We start from the raw sequence: 26,633 nt of genomic DNA on the forward strand, positions 1-26,633 counted from the left end.
AAAAGTCTTTATTTTTTTCTTAAACTCCGTACTCAGTCAAACAGGTTCACATAAATTGAAACGGAGGGAGTAACAATTTTTAATTTAGTTCATCAATGTCTCTCAGAGATTGTGAACGTAAAATTTCTCGAATTGTTTCTCGTCTATCGGTATTATCTTGACATATAAGGTACTACAGATTATGACTAATCTTGTTTCACAGTTACTGATTATTTTCCCTTTTCCTGTGTGTTTTATCCCTTTTGCTTTGGGAATGTGTGATCGTGAGTTGCTGCATTGGACCGGTATATCTATATAAACAATTGGTGGAGGCTTCCAGTTGACGTCCGTATTCCAATTGACACCTTGCTTAATTTCTTTGGCATTTCTCTTTCCTTTCTTTCTACCCGTTTTGATTGTTTCGGAAAAGATTGATTGTTCTTTTGTAGGGGTAATCGAATTGTACATGTGCCATTTGCTATTTGAACATGGAATCTTCCTCTAATATACTTATATTTGAGATTGTGACAAAGATCTCGTAGGATGCCACATGTGCCACATGTGCCACATGGTACATTGGCGGAACAATTTGGATGCCACATGTGCCACATTCACTACAAGAAAGTAGGCATACGTCGTATTAAGCTACATAAATGTCATAAAATTATTAATCGACATTTATTTTACACTTAGCGTAAATATCAGAAATTTCAATGTCGGAAATTTTTCAACAATTAAATAAATGTCTGTTAGCGTAAATATCAGAAATTTCAATGTCGGAAATTTTTCAACAATTAAATAAATGTCTGTAAAACAATTAAATAAATGTCTGTAAAAGTTTTGCGACATTTATTTATCGACATTTGTGAAAATGTCACATTAAAAGTTCCAACACAGGTTCATGTCGACAAACAAATAGTGACATTTCTTTGCGTCTCCTATCAAATGTCGTTATTATGAGGTTTTAGCTTAATGTTTGCGACAGTGGTTCTTTTAATGTTTGGATGCCATCCAAATTCAAGAAATATACCTACAAATTTCATTGACCATAGAAAACATAAACTAGAATCATATTTATTGAAAATAGAAGTTATCGAAAATTAATTCCATTGGAAAAAAAAAATTGTAGTCTTTACAATAAAACAAAGTCATGAAAAAGTTATTTGTCATTCAAGCAAAATATAACTGTTTGGAACAACAAGAGATCTCTTCACTTCTTCAATTCCTCTTTCACTCTTTCTGCACTTCCTTATATATGTAGCTTCCTCTCCAATTCAATTGTGTATCTGTCTTTGGTAGCCTCTTTAGTGCAGAAGTGACTGATGTAGCGACCTGTATTTTTATGAAATGCAAAAGAGATGAATTAGAAAGTAGTTGAAAGTCAATACTAAACTTCATATAGTACACAAGTATATTCATACAGTGTATATTATTAACAGTTCAGCTTTTTTACAAGCATCTTCTTTTTATCCGGTAGACGCAACCAATTGATGTACTCCATAACTTATCTTCCAACTCAATGTACATGAATGGTCATGACTCATGAGTAAAAAATAAAACACTTTCACAGAGAATAATGTTCTTTGTCCATAAATCTACCAGGGCCTTACTTAAGATGCCAGACTCTAGACTTGATCACTGTGACTCCATAACATACACTAAAACTAACTACGTGTCAGCAACAATATTTTTCACAATATTATTATTAACCAGTATTAACTTTCAGTACTTAATTTTTGAATTATTCTCTCAAATCTTAAAACATATAAAAGTACCAAAATATACAATTGGTAAATCACGTTTACTACAGAGGCGAATAAAGATTGTCAAAACAAGGATAATACATAAACTATCTCAAGTGAATAGCAAAGCACCTTGTAAAGATGACACAATTTCCATCTGGTAGGCAATCAACAACCCAAATCCTTCCGAGTAACTTCACTGAATTACCAAAATATAGTTGAGCTCAAACATAAGTTTTCTACATAATATTCAATTTTAAGCAGAAGTAAAAATGCTATAAACTAGCAAAGGCATCTTACCTATAATCAACAACAATATTTCCAGAATAAAAGTCTCTTGCCATTTGCAGACCATCACCAATTTCTTTTAGATGAAAGATCAATTTGGAACCAGCTACTCAACGTCTCAACCAAACTTCACAGTTTATACACTATGATTAGAACAACTGAAAGATAATTTCAATCAGTAAATAAGTTTTGTAAATGAGCTGAAACCAATAGTAAAAATTTCTGCAGGAAGACAAAAATAAAAAGTGCTCCGAGTCCTCATGAAATTCTTCAAACACATGGTCAATTGAAAGGAAATCAAACTACTTCCTCTGAACTTTGATCAATAGATGTAGCCAATTAAATGAAACAGTTAAAAAAGCTTATATGTTACACACTCCTAACACCTATGTATCACAATGATAATGAAATGTCAATTTTAAGTTTGATTTGTTGGTTAAACTGCACTAAAATAAATCTGTATAAACAGCACCTTTCGACAAGTACAGATCCCTCTCAAACAATTCCTCCACAATACCAACAGTAGAATGCTTTTTATATCTAGAGAATTTGCCTACTCCAAAGATAAATGAATATAACAAGAACCAAAATCGTCAATACATCATAACAAAAAGAAAAAGGCACAACCATTTTAAACGCATTTAATTAGAAATTCAGTCGCGTGAACAAATAGAACGAAACCACGGGTAAACACTTACCCAAAATCTAAAAATTGTGTCTCCTTTCGATTTCCTCCAGCTTGGTTATATCCCCTTTCTGATTCTCTACGACACGGCGAGAATCACTTATCTGCTAATCGAGCGCTATGAAGCAAGTTCAAAGAGAAATTCCATATTGTCTGGTGTGGCTTAACAAAGATAACAGTTAAATGATTGATAATTTTGTGAAACTTGATGCAGAGACTGCGTCTCGCTGCAATATCAGTGTTTTGGGATGAGGAAAGGGGAGAGATTCCTAGGGTTTCTAAGAGACTAACGCTATAGTTCTTTTCTGAAAGAAGAAGTTAGACGGGTCTCATATTTTTTACTTTCGTTTAATAAAACTTAAGAACTACAAATATAAGAAATTTCCTCCATTTGTTTGTAAACGTTTCTAAATACTACTAATATAGCGATATTTGTATTAAAAGTCCTAATAATTTTGACATTTTTTTGTCAAATGTCATTAAATTTACGACATTTCTTAAGAAAATGTCAATAAATCAATTTTTTCCGACATTTATTATATATGTCATTAACTAAATGTCGTCGTACGCCTACTTTCTTGTAGTGATTTTATGTATCGAAGCAGTGGCGGAGACAAAATTTTAACAAAGGGGAGTCAAAATATAAATAAATAAGCACACAAAGAAATTAAAGGGGGTCAATGTATAGTATAAATACATAAAATTAAGAATTTAACGTATTTACACAATATAATTTCTGATAAAAGAGTGTCAATTGACTCCCCTTGCCAATGACTGGCTCCGGCACTGTATCGAAGTGTTAAGTGTAAAAGAGTATGTACAACTGTTGTCCTCTGATTGTTTGATTTTTTACTTTGGAGATGATTACTCATGTTTGGCTATAATTTTATATTTTCAGTACGTTACTTACCTTATATTTTGGTGTTTCAATGATAAATTATATGGCATTTAAGGTTAACTGAATTGATTTTATGTGTAGAACCATTTGAACGCGAAGAAGAATAAAAATTGTATACAACGTTGTTGAAAGTACAAGAATAGAGCACGAAAGGAGAATTGGCGCAAGGCATGGAGGAGGCTTGGTCCCCTATCTCGCCCCATACCTCGTCTAGCTAGGTCCCCAATCTCGCCCCTGACCAGGCCTAGCCAGGTTGCTTCTGTAACAACTCGGCCGGTCGTTTTGAGAGTATTAGCCCCGATCCCCTTACTATTTTTCTCGTATCATTTATTGCTTATTTGACTTGCTGGGAGGTTTTGTTTTTGGTTTCGGAGTGATCTGGGACACTTAGTCCCTAAAACAGAAGCTTAAGTCCTAGAATTTTGACCGTAATTGGAACTGTGTGAAGAAGACTTTGGAATGGAGTTTCGTCGGTTTCATTAGCTCTATTGGGTGATTTTTAACTTAGGAGCGTGTCAGAATGGTGAATTGGAGGTATGTAACTGAATTAGGCTTGAAATGGTGAAAGTTAAATATTTGAAAAGTTTGATGGGAGTGAACTTTTCAATATCAGGGTCGAATTCCGATTCCGAAAGTTGGAGTAGGTCCGTAATGTCAATTATGACTTATGTGCAAAATTTGGGGTCAATCGGACGTGATTTGATAGGTTTCAGTATCGATTGTAGAAGTTTGAAGTTTCAAAGTTCATTAAGTTTGAATTGGAGTATGATTCGTGTTTTTAGCGTTTTTTGATGTAATTTGAAGGCTCGACTAAGTTCATATGGTGTTTTAGGACTTGTCGGTATGTTTGGTTGAGGTTTCGACAGGCCTCGAGTTGATTTCGGGTGGTTAATGGATCATTTGGAGTTGTGTTGGATTGGCTGAAGTTTGCGACATCTGGTGTAATCGCACCTGCGTGCCTTGGGCTGCAGGTGTGGCATCGCAGAAGCGGCCATCGAGCCGCAGAAGCGACTATGGGCCTGCCCAGCTGGGATCGCAGAAGCGGTCAGAGTCTCGCAGAAGCGGACTCGCAAGAGCGAACTTTGAGGACTTAAGTGAAGTCCGCACCTGCGAGGGTTTTTCCGCAGGCGCGGAACCGCATATGCGGTGGATCTGTCACGACCCAAACCGAAGGGCTGCGACGGGCACCCGGTACCTTACTCAACCGAGTACCAACGTAACATATTTTTCTTAACATGTTATCATGAGTAAATGAGCCAGAAAACCCGTCATGAGATAACAAGAATAAAACATAAGGGAATACTCAACATATGAAGACCCAACATGATATACAAACTAATATATGTGACATACGGGCCTATAAGGCCGACATGACCATTAGTAAACTCGAAACATAGGCCGACAAGGCCATATGATTATCCATACACCTGACATCTGTCTACAAGCCTCTAAGAGTATATAAAATCATAAAGGTCGGGACACGGCCCCGCCATACCAATCAATACATATCCAAAGTATACTGACCAAATAGGTAACTCCGGAGCAAGTGGAGTGCACCAACACCTTCGCTGAGCTGATAGCCTACTAGGAGGACTGTCAACCTATCAATCGGGACCTGCGGGAATGAAACGCAGCGTCCCCAGGCAAAAGGGACGTCAGTACGAATAAAGCACCGAGTATGTTAGGCAGGAAAGCATAAACAAGAACAGTAATGTAAAGAGAGAGATAGAGGAGATACAACTTGTAACATCTGAGTGCCTCTAGGGACTATGATATGAAATGCATAATACATATATATACATAAAAAATTTAAAAACATTCGCCTCTGTGGGCATCATCATCATCATATCGTACCCGGCCTCAAAGAGGACTCGGTAAAAGCGTACCCGACCATCATAAGGTTCGGTATAATCGTACCCGGCCACGTGGAGCTCGGTAAAACCCAACTGATCAGTGGTTGCACAATATGTGCCATACCCGGCCGACTATAGCGCGGCTCGGTAGAGTAAAATAAATACATATACATAATGCATGCTCGACTCATGGAATCACATTCTAAACCTTTTGGAGTGACTTAAGAACATTATGGACATCCCTACCATCAATATGAACCTTAGTAGGATTTAAGGATCATACACACTTGTTTAGAATAATTTTATAAGGAAAGAACAACATGAACGACCTTAGTTGCTAGGAGTAGAGTCATTATGAAATAGCGTATCGTTTATGTTCATTTCATTTTAGATCATGCCAAAAGAAAGAAGAAAGTGCCTTAACATACCTTAAACCCGTTGAGTCCTTAATCACTTCCAAGCAACTCTTCAAACAAGTCAACTCAATCTATCATAGTATAAGGAGATTCAAAATCAGTGCTGAGCAAAGGCTAAGACTATAACTTAAGCTAGTAGCTCGTTTACGTAAATTTTGGCAGCATCTCCCTTGTAACAAGGGACTCCTCCAATACCATATACAAACAACAATGACCAGAGCAATCCATAAATACATAATTATCAATATCAAGACACCATATAACAATAACAAGTCACAACTACATTACGACGAGCGGCAAGCTCCGATTGGAATCCGTATACCCCTTATCAATCCTTATAGAATTCTTACTTCAACATAAAAGTATCATTAACTTGATAATGAAGTCATTAATCAATGATTCCAGCCATATACCGTATATTTATAACAACGAAAATAATCCACAACTTCAACTATCCCCATCTAGCAACTTTATTCACTAGTTCATGTCTAGCCCATCCATTTAACTTAATCAATATCAAGATAACCTTAGGAACAAGCATGAACACAATATACATACCTCCTACAGTAACTTCAAGTTAAAATCCAAGTTATATTCATTTTACAACAACCCTTAATAGCAATACAACACCATAGAAGTGACTTAAGCTAATCCAAGTATTATCTTGTAGTTTATCATCCAAACAACATAACCAACATACAAGCAAGCTTAAGCACAATTAGTAGGATGTTATACTCACCTTAGACAGCAGCAACAACTTGGAATTTCATCCAAATACAGCCCACAACAATCCTCAATGACAACATAACCTCAAAGAGGTGTTGTTCTTCACTAGAACTAAGTTTTGATGTTGAAATATGGTGTAATCACTTTGGAATCACTTCAAACCCTTGTGGTATATGTTTAGGAGGGTTAGGAGAAGTTTGGAGACGAATATTAGTTGAAAAATGAGCAAAAATAGGCGTCCAAATCGTTTATAAATTGAAGTAGGTCAACCACCGCCTAAGTGGGTCCCGTTGGGAGCTGCTTGCGCGGTCTCGCGAAAACACGAATATCTCTCTTTACTCCGATGTCGTATTGACAAATGGTTTAATGCGTTAGAAACTAGACTCGTATATCTTCAATTTGGTAGGTAGAACACCCCATTATTCCAAGTATATTTGGAGAAATTCTCAGATACATTTGACCTAAATTTCAGCAAATTTATGAATGTAACTTGCGATAACCTTTGCCAACTCTTGTTCCACAACTTGCTTGCCTTCAAAATGTAGAAAATGAATATCATACGACTAAAATAACTCATATAATAACCTCCTTATCATGTAAGAACCCTAGTATCACCCCAAAGTACATGTTATAACATTCCAAACTTGTCGACTTTTGACGAAACTTATTTTCTTCAATTGGTTTAGCTTCTAAGATTTCCAACCCTCTTGGTACTCGTTATTCATGATCTTAAATATTTGTAACCTCCAAGGTAACATGATTAACTTACTTTATTTTCTTCCAAATATAATCTCATTTCCGAGCTTACATCAATGACTTACGACGTACTCTCATGTATGAAAACTTGGGGTGTAACTTCATTCCCCCCCTTTGGAACATTCGTCCTCGAATGTTGACTGATGCGCTTATCAGTTTCATAAACTATGGCTCTTACGAATACTTTAATGCTCATCTTTCCATCTAAGCAACTGTTTTGTGAATAAATCCAAATGCTTGGGCATTCCCCCCTTTTAGGCCTCTTTGTCACACCATGACATATGGTTGGAATTTTTCCAACATCTTAACATTTGATACCTTATGTCATGCAGTATGTACGACTGTGTCCTTGTATGAGCACCTCGTGACTCGTCTTCTCTTTTTCCTCCATCTTTTAGCCAATCTCTAAGCCTCACTTTATGAACATATACAGAATTATGACAAACTGTCCCTCTAGGCATCTATAGGTGTACTGATGTCTTTCGCTTGGTACTTTATCAAACTTAAGACTATTTCTATCTCTTGTTTCATAGCCTTGTATATCTATCCTTATGGATTTACTACATCTAAGTAGGTTATACTATACCATAAAACTTACTTCGATTTATTATTACCGAGGTTTGCTACCCAACTCCAGGTTACTCTCTCGCTGCTTATCCTATATGTATAAATCTAAGTCCTTTAGTGCTTCCTCATTATTATTCATCTAAGAATAACAAACAAATCTCATCTCGAACTTTGGAACTTGTACCCATCTATTGTTTATTCACCTTAATGTTGATCTATAATCTATCACTGATAACTTGCAACCTCTCACGTAATACACTGTCACTAGGGCTCACATCTTATCGGGGAACATATGAAGTGATTTTCCTGATCCACCTAGGGATAATACTATACTTCAATAACCGTATTTCATTGCATCCCAACGCGGTTCATCTTATGGGGGTATTCTAATCCCATGCAATTAATGAAATCCCTTTCTCGTTAAATCGTTACTCAATCAAAGGCCTAAGCACCATCCTCTTATCTATCACAATTAGACCCTTATTCTACTGCCAGGGCAACATTCCATCTCTTCCAAATGCACCTAGTCTCAGACTCCTCTGTGTTCATTCAGGCTGTACCGAGCTTTTTATTACATATGGAAATCATCAGCTCCCTTGTTTTGATGGGTTTAATCCCGAGGACATACATATTCTCGTCACCTTCTCACTCACCTTTTCATATCCTTACTCCTATCAACCTAAAACCTTGTTTCTCTACAATACTTTACCTTAGGACCTACACCGATCTATTTATACTACTCGCAACCTTCCTTTAACTTGCTAGCACCATAAATTTCCTTTCGTGCCTTCTCAGTTGTCCTTAAATGTAAGCAATTACTTTTGCTGGTCGTTCTATCACTTATTGCATGAATACTTGGCTTGTCATTTTGCCCACGAATACTATAATTTCCTGTACCTCATATGATCTCAAACATCACCTTTGATGGCCTTTTTTTACCATTCATTAGCCATGATAGGTTCCACTTTCTTATGGAGTGTATACAATATTGTAGTGAGACTGTTGTTACAGGATAATTTACTCTTTAGCTCACTATGCTTAGGTGGAAACCTTCTTCCTTATTTCCTCAGCTAGTCTTTCATTGTAGTACTTAGAGAGACCTTCTGGCTCTTGTAAAGTTGCGAGCTTGATATATCGTACACCCGAAGGTAATTTTCGTTATTCTTACTCGCCTATAATAATCCTTAGTTACATAAATTTATGCCTTTGTGCTCGTAGGGTTACTTCTAAGCTCAAATTTTTATTGTCTCCTTAGTGACACTCTCTCTTATTTTCATAAACCTTAAAAATGGTACCTTTAACTGCCTCAACTCCTATCTGATTTTTTTTTCAAATGATTGTGATCCGGTATCTGCGAGACTGAATTCACTATGCTGCGATTCACTACATTTATCTTGCATGATCTATTGATTTATCTGTGACCTCTTGTCTAGCCATAACTGGGCTCTTCCTGAATCAACTACTAATTACTCGTTGGTCCATTCTCATATATATATTCACTACATTTATCTTGCATGATCTATTGATTTATCTGTGACCTCTTGTCTAGCCATAACTGGGCTCTTCCTGAATCAACTACTAATTACTCGTTGGTCCATTCTCATATATATATATATATATATATATATATATATATATATATATATATATATTCTGCATAATCCCTCTTGGGATATATCCTTTGTCTTAACTTATCTCTCGCCACTAGCTCCTGATGTATCAAGTGTCCATTCACACTTATTTATCAATAACATCCTGGCCGGAAACTTTTACTGCCTCTCTCCGGTGTCGTGCTTGTATAATGTTCTGGAGTTGCAACATATCTACAGGATCTGAATAAATGCAACATCATCCCTTTCTCCTTTTTACCACATTCTTTCTTTACCATTCCATAGTTAACTGAACCGCTTAACTCCGACTTAATATCATATCACACCATATTCCCCACTTTAGGGGAGTACTAAGATTTAGTACCACGACGATCTACCTATAGTTGTTTTACCTTTTCATATATGGCATCTTTTCACATTATCAATGAACCCTAATCACCTTATGGTAACCTTCTGTACCAGGGATAACTAAATTTCTTATGCACGAAGGTGACACCTACTGTAACTGGCACACTTAGTCCCTTAAGATTAACTCTGCTCAGAGTGCTTGCTTTAGGTAAGCGACTTCTTAAATGGCCTTTAAAGGTTATTCGTCTGTTGTCTATTCTATTATTGTTGGAGCACGATCTTTGAAATTCTCACGATGTCGACCATTATCAAATCCTCCGGTCCCTAATTCATGTTCGGTTTTATCTTGTTCACCAGCACATACTGATTTTTATTACTCTAGGGTCTAACCTTTCCTCCTGGTAATCACGTTGAAGTCACCATCTCATTTCTCGAAATAAGATTATGACTTTATGGCTTATACTCTTTTATTGCCTTAAGGCTTGTCACCTCTTTTATTTTCCTTCACTTTGACTATAGACTCTGTCATCGTGTCATATTTTGATTTACTGTTATCACCCCTATATCACATCTTACTCATGATGCTTTATTTATTTTCTTATTATTCTCCGGATAATATTCTTTTTGTCTATCACTTTATTCTGAAAACTTCAACAAAAAGTTCTTTCCCTATAAGCTCCCCTAGCTTCATCTCACTGACTCTTGGGAATGCCTAACATTCTTTTTTTTTACTAGGGGCTAGAGTCATACTAAGGTAAATATTTGTCCCTTCTAGGATCCCACTGCCTATCTTCTGAAATTTCTGAATATTCCAGTATTCGTATCTGATTGTACTACTCTAGAGTTCACCATCTGGGTGTCTTAGAAGGAGATCTATTACCACATTTGCACCATCTTTCGGAAACGTTAGTTAATGATAACAACCTATCCACAATTTTTGGGTTACTCTAACTCCAACTGGATCCTGATATCCCATCTTTCTCTTAAATAATATTTGTTAGCTCCCATAGAACATAACTGAGACGGGTGTGGCCAATTGTACTTACCTCTGTCATTGATGAAGGTACCAAAATACTTATATTTCTCTGCCTGATTTGAAAATATTGATAATCTTTATTATCTGGGTACCTCGTACCCCTCTTCACCTTACTTCTTTTACTTGTTAAAACTTGTATCTAGCTTCTAAATTCCTCATAGATTTTCACCATATTCATGAATAGATATCTGTGCCTTAAGGCTCCTTATTAAGAAGCATACACATCTTAGTACACACATGATCTGTTGAAGACCTCACATTTACTAATCACAAGCATGATGTGAAATTGAGTTCCTCTGACTCAACTCTTCCACATCCACATGCAATCTCTTACCAACAGTCTTTGTAGATGTAGGCATCGTTGTATTACGACTAAAGTCGAATTTAGGAGTTTGAATTCTTACAACTGAGCTCTACTACACGATCTAGAGTAAGAAGAAAGAGTGACAGACCTAAATGCCCCGTAGCATCCTGCTTATAGGTATGGTGCACAACACACCCATAAACAAGACTCTACTAGACACAGCTTGTAGACTCCCTAGGACAGAACTGCTCTGATACCACTTCTGTCACGACCCAAACCGAAGGGCCGCGACGGGCACCCGGTGCCTTACTCAACCGAGTACCAACATAACATATCTTTCTTAACATGTTATCATGAGTAAATGAGCCAGAAAACCCGTCATGAGATAACAAGAATAAAACATAAGGGAATACTCAACATATGAAGACCCAACATGATATACAAACTAATATATGTGACATACGGGCCTATAAGGCCGACATGACCATTAGTAAACTCGAAACATAGGCCGACAAGGCTATATGATTATCCATACACCTAACATCTGTCTACAAGCCTCTAAGAGTACATAAAATCATAAAGGTCGGGACAGGGCCCCGCCATACCAATCAATACATATCCAAAGCATACTGACCAAATAGGAAACTCCGGAGCAAGTGGAGTGCACCAACACCTTCGCTGAGCTGATAGCCTACTAGGAGGACTGTCAACCTATCAATCGGGACCTGCGGGAATGAAATGCAGCGTCCCCAGGCAAAAGGGACGTCAGTACGAATAAAGTACCAAGTATGTTAGGCAGGAAAGCATAAACAAGAACAGTAATGTAAAGAGAGAGATAGAGGAGATACAACCTGTAACATCTGAGTGCCTCTAGGGGCTATTATATGAAATGCATAATACATATATATACATAAAAATTTTAAAAACATTCGCCTCTGTGGGCATCATCATCATCATATCATACCCGGCCTCAAAGAGGACTCGGTAAAAGCGTACCCGACCATCATAAGGTTCGGTAGAATCGTACCCGGCCACGTGGAGCTCGGTAAAACCCAACTGATCAGTGGTTGCATAATATGTGTCGTACCCAGCCGACTATAGCGCAGCTCGGTAGAGTAAAATAGATACATATACATAATGCATGCTCGACTCATGGAATCACATTCTAAACCTTTTGGAGTGACTTAAGAACATTATGGACATCCCTACCATCAATATGAAACTTAGTAGGATTTAAGGATCATACACACTTGTTTAGAATAATTTTATAAGGAAAGAACAACATGGACAACCTTAGTTGCTAGGAGTAGAGTCATTATGAAATAGCGTATCGTTTATGTTCATTTCGTTTTAGATCATGCCAAAAGAAAGAATAAAGTGCCTTAACATACCTTAAACCCGTTGAGTCCTTAATCACTTCCAAGCAACTCTTCAAACAAGTCAACTCAATCTATCATAGTATAAGGAGATTCAAAATCAGTGCTGAGCAAAGGCTACGTCTATAACTTAAGCTAGTAGCTCGTTTACGTAAATTTTGGCAGCATCTCCCTTGTAACAAGGGCCTCCTCCAATACCATATACAAACAACAATAACCAGAGCAATCCATAAATACATAATTATCAATATCAAGACACCATATAACAACAACAAGTCACAACTACATTACGACGAGCGGCAAGCTCCCCTTGGAATTCGTATACCCCTTATCAATCCTTATAGACTTCTTACTTCAACATAAAAGTATAATTAACTTGATAATGAAGTCATTAATCAATGATTACAGCAGTATACCATATATTTATAACAACGAAAATAATCCACAACTTCAACTATCCCCAACTAGCAACTTTATTCACTAGTTCATGTCTAGCCCATCCATTTAACTTAATCAATATCAAGATAACCTTAGGCACAAGCATGAACACAATATACATACCTCCTACAGTAACTTCAAGTCAAAATCCAAGTTATATTCATTTTACAACAATCCTTAATAGCAATACAACACCATAGAAGTGACTTAAGCTAATCCAAGTATTATCTTGTAGTTTATCATCCTAACAACTTAACCAACATACAAGCAAGCTTAAGCACAATTAGTAGGCTGTTATACTCACCTTAGAAAGCAGCAACAACTTGGAATTTCATCCAAATACAGCCCACAACAATCCTCAATGACAACATAACCTCAAAGAGGTGTTGTTCTTCACTAGAACTAAGTTTTGATATTGAAATATGGTGTAATCACTTTGGAATCACTTCAAACCCTTGTAGTATATGTTTAGGAGGGTTAGGAGAAGTTTGGAGACGAATATTAGTTGAAAAATGAGCAAAAATAGGCGTCCAAATCGTTTATAAATTGAAGTAGGTCAACCACCGCCTAAGTGGGTCCCATTGGGAGCTGCTTGCGTGGTCTCGCAAAAACACGAATATATCTCTACTACGATGTCGTATTGACGAACGGTTTAATGAGTTAGAAACTAGACTCGTAGATCTTCAATTTGGTAGGTAGAAAACCCCATGATTCCAAGTATATTTGTAGAAATTCTCAGATACATTTGACCTAAATTTCAGTAAATTTATGAATGTAACTTGTGATAACCTTTGCCAACTCTTGTTCCACAACTTGCTTGCCTTCAAAATGTAGAAAATGAATATCATACGACTAAAATAACTCATAGAATAACCTCCTTATCATGTAAGAACCCTAGTCTCACCCCAAAGTACATGTTATAACATTCCAAACTTGTCGACTTTTGACGAAACTTATTTTCTTCAATTGGTTTAGCTTCTAAGATTTTCAACCCTCTTGGTACTCGTTATTCATGATCTTAAATATTTGTAACCTCCAAGGTAACATGATTAACTTACTTTATTTTCTTCCAAATATAATCTCATTTCTGAGCTTACATCAATGACTTACAATGTACTCTCACGTATGAAAACTTGGGGTGTAACATGATCCCTCGCCAAAGCGAGATCACTGGGCAGAAAAGGAGAAATTACGAAAGTTTGATCTCATTTTCACTTTGAAACTTTGAGAGCTCAGATTTGGGTGATAATTTGAAGGATTTTCAGAGGAAGGTATTGGGTAACGATTCTTAACTCATTTTTGGTTATATTCAACTAATCTATAGTTAATTTCATCATTTAATTAAGGATTTGGGTTGAGAAAATTGGGAAAAAAGATGGAAACTTAAGCCAAATGTTTGTGTTTTGATTGAGGTTTTAGTATCGGATTTGAGTAATTTTGGTACGAGTGAACTCGTGGTGGAATGTGTATTCGTATTTTGTGATTTTTACCCGATTCTAAGACGTCATCCTGGGTTGACCTTTTTGGACAAATTTCTAATTTCTTGCTAAAGTCTTGATTTAATTAATTAGATTAGTTTCTTTTAGTTATATTTATGGTATGTAATTGCTTTTGGCTAGATTTGGGCCATTCGGAGTCGGAAAATCGTGGAAAAGGCATTCTTACTGATTGATTGACTTTAGTTCGAGGTAAGTGACTTGCCTAACCTTATGTGGGGGAAATCCCTTAGGATTTGGTACTGTTGTGATACTTCTGTGATATGTGAGCGTTGTGTACGCGAGTTGATGAGTGTGTACATGGGCTAATTATTATAAAATCCAGTTTTTACTAAACAGTAACCTGTTTTATCTTAAATGAGTTATTCCAGCATGTGTAGTTATCCTGTTTAGCCTAATATCGCATGTCTACATGTCTTAAATGCTTATTTGAACACTGTGTAGCATGCATAGTTGATTTTCTGCTTTTTCCTCGACTTGTACTTAGTCTTAAACTGTAGGATAGTTTTTGCTGAAATTGTTATTTCTATCAATTTCAAGCTCTATGTTTACTTTTGGGACTACGAGGCGGTACCTCGGGAGATCCCATATCGCATATTTACTTTTGGGACTACAAGACAGTATCTTGGATGATCCCTCGCTGCATATTTACTTTTGGGACTATGAGGCGGTACCTCGGGAGATCCCCTATTGAGAATTTACTTTTGAGACTACGAGACGGTATCTCGGGAGTACCCTTGTTATTTATCTCAATGTGTTGTGTGGTTATTTTTTGTAGAATTCTCCTTGTTAGATTCTCAGTCTTTTAACATTATTATATCTTCTGTCTTACTTATTGTATACCAGTAGGGCCCTGGCCTAACCTCGTTACTACTCTACCGAGGTTAGGCTTGGCACTTAATGGTACCGTTGTGGTATACTCATGCTACTTTTCTGCACATATTTTTTATGCAGACCCAGATACCTCCTACCAGCCCCGCTATCAGCTGAGTGTTTTTGCTGCTGCTACGGAGAATTCAAGGTATATCTCCATGTGTCCACAGACCTCAAAGTCCCCCTCTATCCCTTTTATGTTGTTCCTCCTTTATTTCTTCTAGTTACTAATGTATCAAAACAATCAGACAGATTCTTAGAGCTTCTGACTTGTGACTACCAGGTTTTGGGAATATTATTTATACTTAAGTGTTGGCTTACTTGTACATGGCGAGCGACATTTTATCATTTATATAATTATCTATTGCAATTTAGTTATTGATTTTTGTCTTTATTTTTGATTATCCGCAATTGTTAGGCTTACCTAGTCGTAGAGAATAGGTGCCGTCATGACATCTTACGAAGGAGAATATGGTCGTGATAAGTTGGTATCAGAGCTATAGGTTCATAGGTGTTATGAGTCACAAGCAGGTTTAGTAGGGTCTCGCGGATCGGTACAAAGACGTCTATACTTATCTTCAGGAGGCTATAAAACTGTTAGGAAAATTTCACTTGTTTTGATTCCTTGTCATGCGAAATTGTTGTCTTCCAAATTCTAAACTTTTGTATTCTATTCTCTCACATATGGTGAGGATACGTACAGTTGGATCAGATAACCATGCACCCGCGGCCCCTGCTAGAGCCGCAATAGGCCGGGGCCGGGGTAGAGGCCGAGGATGTACATATGGTGCAACTAGAGCACCAACCGCACGAGTTGCTACAGAGGAACCACCAGTAGCTCTCGTCAGAGCGCAGGCACTTGAGACACCTATTACTCCACCAGCTCTTCAAGAGACCCTTGCATAGTTCCTGAGCATTGTTCGGTACTCTAGCTTACGCAGGGTTGATTCCATTTGCTCCTGCCACATCTCAGGCCGGGGTAGGAGCACATACTCCTGCCGACAACACCCTGGAGCAGCGGGTCCAGGTTGACCAGGTTCTAGAGGTCATTCTAGTGCAGCCGGTAGCCCTATTTTGGCCCGAGGGTAGGGCAACAGTTTTTGAGGAGGAGAAGCTCAAGCTCGAGAGGTAAAAGAAGTACTACCTCCTACTTTTAGTGGCTTGGCGTCAGAGGATGCCCAGGTTTTTCTTGAGGAGTGCCACCGTATCCTTCGTACTATGGGAGTAGTAGAGTCGCCTGGGTTTTCCTTCACTACGTTCCAACTTAGAGGAACGCCCTATTAGTGGTGGCGTGCTTATGAGTTGGGTAGTCCAGCTGAGGTAGCTCCACTTACTTGGACTCAGTTCTCAGATATGTTCTTGAGGGAGTATGTTTCCAGAGTCTCAGGGATGCTTGGCGCGTAGAGTTTGAGCAGTTGCACCATGGTTTTATGACTGTGTCAGAGTATGTGGTTTGTTTAAGTGATCTGGCTAGACATGGACCAGCCTTGGTTGCTACAATTCAAAAGGGGTTCCATGGGTTTATCGAGGGGCTCCACCATAATATCAAGCTTATCATGGCCCAGGAGTTGGAGATGGATATTGCATATCGGCAGGTTGTGGGGATTGCTAGGAGATTTGAGGGCATGTTTGCTCAGGAAAGAGAGGAGAGGGAGGCCAAGAGGTCTCGAGAGACTGGTACTTATAGTGGTGCTCATTCCCCAGCTGCAGTTTGTCATCATAGGGGCTATGCGAGTCGCCCTATTCATTCAACACTTCCAGCTGCCAGTGGGTTTCCGGCAACTCCTACGCCCTAGAAGCCTTATTATGCAGTGCTAGTGTCTAGTGTACCTAGGTGCTTTCAGCTGTCAGTCCAGCAGGACTGGCCCAAGCCAACCACAACAGCCACATCCTCTGAGAGCTTGTTCTAAGTGTGTGATGACCCGGCCAGTCATCTCATGAGTTACCGCTCCATTTCCCCCGTTTCTGCTTCTTATTTCTTTGTCTATCGGTTCTATATGTGATCGGGTTGGTTGGCTCGGGTTCGGAAAGGATTTGTAAGGTTTGAGACACTTAGTCTCTTTTGAGGAAGATTAAGTTGGAAAAGTCAATCAGATATTGACTTATGTGTTAGAGGGATCGGATGTGAATTCCAATGGTTCGGATAGCTTCGGGAGCTGATTTGGGACTTAGGAGCGTGATCAGAATGTGTTTTGGAGGTCCAGAGTAGATTTAGGCTTGAATTGGCGAAATTGGTTTTTGGCGTTTTCCGGTTGATACGTGAAATTTTGATATAGGGGTCGGAATGGAATTTCGAGAGCTGCAATAGTTCCGTTGTGTCATTTGGTATGTGTGTGCAATATTTCAAGTCATTCGGATGTGGTTTGGTTGGGTTTTTGATCAAAAGTGTAATTTAGAAGATTTTGGAATTCTTAGGCTTGAATCCGATGCGAATTTGGTGTTTTGATGTTTTTTTGAGAATTCTGAAGGTTGGAACGAGTTTGAATAAGGTTATGGGATATGTTTGTGCTTTTGGTTGGGGTCCTGGGGGCCTCAGGATGATTTCAGATGGTTGACGGAGGGTTTGAAGTTTTAGTGAAACTGCAAATTTTCTAGTTCTGTTGTTTCTGTACATGCGGATTAGGGACCACAGGTGCGATGCCGCAGATGTGATGAAAGGGGTCGCAGAAGCGGAAAAGGGCTAGGAAGGCTGGAGCCGTAGAAGCGGCTGAGGAACCGCACCTGCGATGACGCAGGTACGGGTAAGGTATCGCAGAAGCGAAAAATGGACATTTAAGTGGTTTGCGCAGAAGCGCACCTGGGACCGCAGGTGCGGGTCTGCAGGTGCGTGTTTTTAACCATAGAAGCTATTTAGATGGGGCAGAATATATAAATTGTTTCCTTCACGATTTTTGAGCTATTCCACTATTGCTAAGTCGGTTTTTGGAGCTTTTTGGGCGATTTGAAGAAGGATTTCAAGGGGGTTTCATTGAGGTAAGGATTTTGGACCTAAAAATCATTTCTATGGTATTATTTCACGGATTAGAGATGTAATTAATGAGATTAAAGGGTTAAAATTGGGGAAACTAGGGCTTGGTATTGGAGAACTAGACTTGAGGATTTGAGGGGCCATTTGTGGTTGGATTTTGGGAATTTTGATATGTATGAACTCGTGGGGAGATAAGAAATCTATTGATGTAAATTTTATCGAATTCCAAGATGTGGGCTTAGGGGTCGGGTTTTGGTAATTTCGGGATTTATGTTGTAAATTGATTATTTTCGCATGAGCTTCGTTCCCTTAGCATATTTTTGACATCGTGATTCTAATTTTGAATAGGTTTGACGCGAGTTGAGGCTGATTCGATGGGCAAAGGCGTTACGGGCTAGAGTTTGGACCGGATTGAGGTGAGTAATGACTGTAAATATCGTCCTGAGGGTATGAAACCCCAGATTTGCACATCGTTGTGCTATATTAAGGTAACACACACGCTAGATGACGAGCGTGGGGTCATGCACTGTTGGGGATTGTGACTTAGTCCGTCCCGAATGACTATTTTACTGCGTATTTGATTGAAACCTATTTGCTATCATCATGTTTTGGGCTGAATGCCATACTTGGGCCTTGCGCCAACTATTTGAACCCTTAGGGGATTTTTACTGATATTTTCTCACCGTTTTGACTTTATACTTGTATTCAGTCATGCTATATTCTACTTTTTTCATAACTCAGCCATGTTTACTCTGCTTTAACACTTCAATTACATTTTAAATGATTTTTTGGGCTGAGCACCATGTTTTAGTGTTGCTGGAGTGGCTTGTGAGATTCCGATTGAGTAAGGTAGAGGGCCTATATTGTGTGGAAACACTTATTATGATTATGAGGTCGAGGGAATGAGATTTGTATGCCACGAGGTGGCTTGTTGATATGAGGCCGAGAGCCTATGTGATTATGCCACGGATGGCTTGATGTTGCGCTTGGACCGTAAGGGACCCCTCTAGGAGTCTGCACACCCCCAGTAAGCGCGGGTACCCATTGTGATGAGAGATATAGCCTGAGGGGCTAGTTATTGTTCCAGGTGCTGCCCGATGGGCTGATTCTGTTGGTATTGTGTCCGAGGGGCATTTATTTATGTGTTTACCTTTTCTAGTTGTTTGTCTTTTACTTGCTTAACTATTTAAAAGGGGATTTTAATAAGCTTAAACTAAACTAAAGTGACTTTGCATAATTTCACTGTTTCATGACTTTTTACTGGCTTTTACTGCTTCCTTATAGCCTGTAATGTGCCTTACATGGTGTTCTTATTTCATAGTCTTTATTTATGATTATTACTCACTGAGTTGGAGTACTCACTTTACTCCCTACACCCCATTTGCATATTCAAGCGCATCAAGTCCCGCTACCGAATGTTGATCTTTCCAGTACAGGCAGATTCGAAGATTCTCTAGGTAGCTGCCGGTATTCGCAGCCTAGAGCTTCTTCCCTTACCTTATCTTTCTCTGTTTTAGATCTGTATTAGACTATGTAGACTTTTTCTTGCCTTTATCCGAATTGTAGATGCTCATGATTGGTGACACCTCGATATCGGGCTGTGTTGGGTTTGTTTTACACAAATTGTACTATTCACTGCATATTTTGGGATTTTATCATGTTTAAGACTTAATACCTATTATCTTAATTACTTAAAAACTGAAATGGGAATGTGTCGGCTGGCCTTGTCTTCATGAAAGGTGTCATCATGATCGGGTACAGGTTTAGGGTCATGACAAAGTATGACAACACTCGCCATATGGTGAGGGATTGCCCCAGATTTAGGAGGGGTGCACCTCCACAGACTTCTCAGGCACCACGTGCTCTACCGAGTCCTCAAGCCATGATTACAGCACCAACTACCACCCCACATGCTCAGTTAGCTCGAGGTGGAGGTCGGGCAGGTAGGGGTCACTTAGAGGGGGAGGCCGATCCAGATATTATGCTCTTCCTGCTCGTACATAGGCAGTTGCTTCCGACTCTATTATTATAGGTATTGTTCCGGTCTATCATAGAGATGCGTTAGCTTTATTTGATCCATGATCCACTTATTCCTATGTATCCTATTATTTTGCTCCGTATTTGGGATTATCTCGTGATTCTTTCAGTTCTCCTATTTATGTGTCTACACCTGTGGGAGATTCTATTATTGCTGATCATGTGTATGGGTCGTGTTTGGTTGTTCTTAGTGGTTTTTATACTAGAGCTTATTTATTATTGTTCAGTATGGTAGATTTTGATATTATTTTGGCCATGGATTGGTTGTTGCCCCATCATGCTATTCTTGATTTTCACGCCAAGACTAGGATTACCGCGGTTAGAGTGGAGAGGTACCTTAGATTATACTCCCAAGAGAGTTATTTTATTTCTTATAGCTCAACGAATGGTTGAGAAAGGGTGTGACACGTATCTAGCTTATGTGAGAGATGTCAGTATTGATACCCCTACAGTTGAGTCAATCCTAGTAGTGAGGGATTATCTAGATCTATTTCCATCTGATCTTTCGAGCATGCCGCCCAACAGAGATATCGACTTTGGTATTGATTTGTTGCCGGGCACTCAACCCCTCTCTATTCCTCTGTATCGTATGGCCCCTCCCAAGTTGAAGGAGTTGAAGGAACAGTTACAAGAATTTCTTGATAAGGGCTTCATTCAGCCCAGTGTGTCACCTTGGGGTTCTCAGGTCTTGTTTATGAAGATAAAATATGGTTCTATGCGTATGTGCATTGATTATCTCCAGTTGAACAAAGTTACAGTAAAGAACAGGTATCCATTGCCTCGTATTGATGACCTATTTGATCAATTACAAGGTGCCAAAGTGTTTATCATTGTGTTTATTGACGACATTCTGGTGTACTCCCTGAGCCAGAAGGATCATGAGCAGCACCTGAGGACTATGCTTCAGACCTTGAGAGAAAAGAAGTTATATGCAAAATTCTCAAAGTGTGAGTTCTGGCTATATTCAGTGGCATTTTTGGGACATGTAGTGTTGAGTGAGGGGATCAAGGTAGATTCGAAGAAGGTGGAAGTAGTGCAAATTTGGCCCAAACCGTCCTCAGCTATGGAGATCCGGAGTTGGTTTGGCGGGGTATTACCATCGATTTGTAGAGGGTGTCTCATTTATTGCAGCACATATGACCAGGCTAACCAAGAAGGGTGCTCCGTTTAGGTGGACAAAGAAGTGTGAGGAGAGCTTTCAAAATTCTCAAGACAGCTTTGACTATCGCCCCGATATTGGTATTGCCTACAGGTTTAGGGTCTTATACTATATATTGTGACGCGTCACAGATTCAGAGCGGTGTTGATGTAGGATGGTAGGGTGATTGCCTGCACATCCAAACAGCTGAAGGTGCACGAAAAGGACTATCTTATCCATGACCTTGAGTTAGCAGCTATTGTTCATGCCTTGAAGATTTGGCGGCACTATTTGTACGGTGTCCCTTGTGAGATCTACACTGATCACCGGAGTCTGCAGCATCTGTTCAAACAGAAGGATCTTAACTTGCATCAACGAAGGTGGTTAGAGCTACTTAAGGATTATGATATCACTATTTTGTACCATCCTGGGAAGGCCAATATGGTGGCCGATGCCTTGAGTCGTCGGGCAGAGAGTTTGGGGAGTTTAGCATATCTACCAGCAGCAAAGAGGCCATTGGCATTGGCCAACAATTTTGTTAGATTGGATATTTCTGAGCCGAGTCGAGTTTTGGCTTGTGTGGTCTCTTAGTCTTCTCTTTATGATTGTATCAGGGAGTATTAGTATGCTGACCCCCATCTGCTTGTCCTTAAGGACACAGTTCATCACGGTGATTCTAAGGAGGTCATTATTGGAGATGATGGTGCATTGAGGATGCATGGTAGGCTATGTGTGCCCAATGTAGATGGTTTGCGTGAGTTGATTCTCCAAGAGGCTCACAATTTGCGATACTCCATTCATCCGGGAGATGCAAAGATGTATCAGGACTTGAGGAAACATTATTGGTGAAGGAGAATAAAGAAGGACATAGCGGAATATGTAGCTAGATGTCTAAATTGCCAGAAGGTGAAGTATGGGCATCAACGGCTAGGTGGATTGCTTTAGAAGCTAGAAATTCTGGAGTGGAAACGGGAACGGATCACTATGGACTTCATCGTTGGGATTCCATGGACTCAGTAGAAGTTTAATGCAGTTTGGGTGATTGTGGATAAGTTGACCAAGTCAGCTCATTTCATTCTTATGATGACTACTTATTCTTCTGAGAAGCTGGCTCGAGTTTATATATGCGAGATTGTCAGGTTTCATGGCGTGCCGGTATCTATCATCTATGACCGAGGTACGTAGTATACATCATGGTTTTGGAGGGCCGTACAACATGATTTAGGTACTCGGGTTGAGTTGAACACAACATTTCACCTAAGACGGATGGATAGTCCGAGTGCAATATTCAGATACTGAAGGATATGCTCCGTGCATGTGTGATATAGTTTGGAGGTTCTTGTGATCAGTTCTTGCCACTTGTGGAGTTTTCCTTCAACAACAATTATCAGTCTACCATTCAGATGGCACCATATGAGCCTTTGTATGGTAGGTGGTGTCGGTCTCTAATGGGTTGGTTTGAGCTGGGTGAGGCTAGGATATTGGGTACAGACTTGGTTCAGGATGCTTTGGAGAGGGTTAAGGTGATTCAGGATCGACTTCGAATAGCCCATCCCAGACAGAAGAGTTATGCAGATCTGAAGGTTCACGATGTTGTATTCATGGTTGGAGAGTGGGTCTTGCTCCCGGTTTTGCCCATGAAGGGTGTTATGAGGTTCGGGATGAAGGAAAGCTGAGCCCAATGTTTATTAGCCCATTGCAGGTGTTGCAAGGAGTTGGGGAGGTTGCTTATGAGCTTCCCTTGCCTCCTAGTTTAGTAAGAGTTCATCCAGTATTCCATGTTTTTATGCTCCGAAAGTATCACGTCGATCCGTCTCATGTGTTGGATTTCAGCTTATTCCAGTTGGACAAAGATCTATCTTATGTTGAGGAGCTGATGGCTATTTTGGACACGTAGGCTTGAAAGTTGAGGTCAAAGAACATTGCTTCAGTGAAGGTTTAGTAGAGGGGTCAGCCGGTCGAGGAGGCAACTTAGGAGACCGATCATGATATGCACAACCATTATCCTCATCTTTTCACTGCTTTAGGTATGTCTCTATGCTCGTTCGAGGACAAATGATTGTTTTAAGAGGGGTAGGATGTAACAACCCTGCCGGTTGTTTTAAGAGTATTTACCCCGATCCCGTATTTACTTCTTTCCCCGTATCATTTATTGCTTATCTGATTTTCCGGGAGGTTTTGTTTTTGGTGTTGGAGTGATTTGAGACACTTAGTCCCTAAAACAGAAGCTTAAGTCCTAGGATTTTGACCATAGTTGGAACTGTGTGAAGACGACCCTGGAATGGAGTTTCTCAGTTATGTTAGCTCCATTGGGTGATTTTGGACTTAGGAGCGTGTCTAGATTGCAAATTGGAGGTATGTAGTTGAATTAGGCTTGAAATGGCGAAAGTTGAATTTTTGGGAAGCTTGACCGGGAGTGGACTTTTCGATATCAGGGTTGGATTCCGATTCCGTAAGTTGGAGTAGGTCCGTAATGTCAATTATGACTTGTGTGCATAATTTGAGGTCAATCGGATGTGATTTGATAGGTTTCGGCATCAGTTGTAGAAGTTTGAAGTTTCAAAGTTCATTAATGATGGGTTTTTAATGTCTTAGCCTTATACTTATTATGTTTTGATGATCTAACAAACTTGTTATGAAGAACCAGATAGAGAACCTTGTCGCACAGGTTATACATCTCATATGAACAAGTCAGCAACAGGAAGGAACTAAACGATCACAGAGAGGAACATCACAGGGACCTGCTACCCCGGTCTCTTAGGGTTCTCCGGCACAAAGAAGTCAGTGACTGCACGAAATCAATATAAAGAGGAACACAACAGGGACCTGCTCCCTGTAGGTTCTCTAACAGAAGTACAGGTCAAGTACACAGTTGGAATGTGACAGAAGAAGGTGACCATCTGGTAACTGTTACAGAAGCGAAACACAACGAGGACCTGGTCCATTGGTGTGTTCTGATAGAAGTACAAAGTTTAGTATCCAGCTGGAACGCAACTGCCCAATAGTGGCTGTTCAGATAGTACAACGGTCACTTCTCTCCGGGAAAAAGTACACCACGAGTTGACATCACTACCTATTGTGATATCTTTTGTGATAAAACAACCTGGTGCAAGACACACCAGGATTTGTACATTTAGTGATATTCTCTCAAGAAGAAGAAGCATCGATCCGGCATTGAAATCACTGGTGTGTCAAGAACAAGAAGACAATTCCACTAAGGATCAGTTTCTAAACGAAGTCTTATGTATATTCATAGTTGAGTTGTAATCTTGTTAATTGTTCTACATTGTAATTCCTAGTTTGCTTTCTTAGAAGCGCTATTTTAGGAACAAACAAAATTCGTAAACTTTAGAGTTTATGTTGTGACTAGAAATAGTCATAAGTCAAATCCTCTGTAACTAAGAGAGTTAGAGAGTGGCTTGTGGTAGTTGTATCACAAGTTAGTTTAAAGTCTCTGCAATAGGGAGATTGCAAAGTGGCTTGTAATAGGTAGATTACAAGTTAGTTGAATAAAAAGCCTACACGAGTAGGTCTTGGTTTTTTGATCCCCTTGTGTGGGATATTTCCACGTAGAAAAATCTCTTGCCTTCTTTACTTTCAACCTTTACAGCATTCTACGTATCAGTCTCATACGGGACCAAGTACTCTATAGTTTGGTGGACTCATATAAGCTATCAATTGTCGTTAGAGCAGGTTCCTCCTATCAGGCTAACACCTAGGAAGGATCCTAAATGGCTGCTCCACCAAACTTTGAAGAAGGACAATCAACCTATAGACCTCCCAGATTCAATAGTCAATACTGCGGCTGGTGGAAGTCTCGAATGCTTGATTTCATAATGGCTGAAGATTCAGAACTGTGTGACATCATTTTTGATGGTCCACATGTTCCCATGAAGAAACTTTAAGAAAGAGGACCATTGGTGCCCAAAGGGAGAAGAGAGTACAACGACACTGATAGAAAGCTGTAGAAAAGAACTATCGTGCCAAAAAAATCTTGATGTGTGGCATAGGACCTGATGAGTACAATAGAGTATCAGCTTGTGATTCTGCCAAGGAGATATGGGAAGCCTTACAAACTGCACACGAAGGAACCACTCAAGTCAAACAATCCAAGATCGACATGCTCACCACTGAATACGAGCTCTTCCGGATGAATGATGATAAGTCCATACAAGATATGCACACCAGATTCACCTCCATCATAAATGAGCTTCACTCACTTGGAGACGTCATTCCCAGAAACAAGCTTGTAAGGAAAATTCTTAGTGTTCTACCTGAGTCTTGGGAAAGTAAGGTAAATGCTATCACAGAAGCTAAAGATTTATAGACTCTGACCATGGATGAGTTGATTGGTAATTTGAAAACATACGAGATGAAAAGAAAGAAAGACAGTAAAAGAAGAGAGCCTAAGAAGGAAAAGAACCTGGTGCTTAAGGCTGAAAGGAGTGATTTAAGTGATGAAGAGAGTGACATGGCCTATCTTACTAAGAGATTTCAAAAAATGGTTCGAAGAAATGGTGGCATACCAAAGTGGGGCAGTTCAAGCACAACAAGGAACAACGATCTCTGTCACGGATGTGGAAAGCCAGGGTATTTCATCAAAGATTGCCCTCTCGCGAAACAGGAGTAGTATAAGCAAAATCCTGACAAAGCTGGAAGAAGGAATCTGGTTCCAGAGAAAAGATTCAATCGAAAAAGTGCCGCAGACAATATCGTTAAGCAGGCTCTTGCTGCCTGGGGAGACTCCTCAAGTGAATCCAAAAGGGAATCAGATGCAGAAAATAGTTCCATAATGGCAGTGGAAACTGAAGCAATGAAGTACGATTCACTATTCGCGCTGATGGCTCAGTCAAATGATGATGATGAAGAACATGAAGACGATGAGGTAAACTTTAGGGATGTTCAGATAAATCTAAAATCCTATTCCTCTAAGAAACTAAGGTCTTTATCAAATATCCTAATTGACGCTTATTATAGTCTTTTAAATGATAAGGAGATCTTGACTGAAGAACTAGGAGAGGCCGAACAATTTAGAGATGATTTAGTGGTCTGTGTAGTAGACTTAAATGAAACCATAACTAATCTTGAACTAGATAAGG

The 26,633-nt window shown here is 39.3% G+C and overlaps 1 long non-coding RNA gene across 1 annotated transcript; it reads right to left on the minus strand.

The window, feature by feature from the left end:
• Positions 1-1,030: 1,030 nt before the first annotated feature.
• LOC107785269 (uncharacterized) lies at positions 1,031-2,990 on the minus strand. The gene is made up of 4 exons (XR_001647839.2): positions 2,708-2,990; positions 2,022-2,167; positions 1,854-1,920; positions 1,031-1,311 (listed from the first exon to the last, which is right to left on the minus strand). It is a non-coding gene; the product is annotated as an uncharacterized LOC107785269 (long non-coding RNA).
• Between the last annotated feature and the right edge of the window lie 23,643 nt (positions 2,991-26,633).

This window comes from Nicotiana tabacum, chromosome 1 (genome assembly GCF_000715075.1).
Source record: "Nicotiana tabacum cultivar K326 chromosome 1, ASM71507v2, whole genome shotgun sequence".
NCBI lineage: Eukaryota > Viridiplantae > Streptophyta > Magnoliopsida > Solanales > Solanaceae > Nicotiana > Nicotiana tabacum.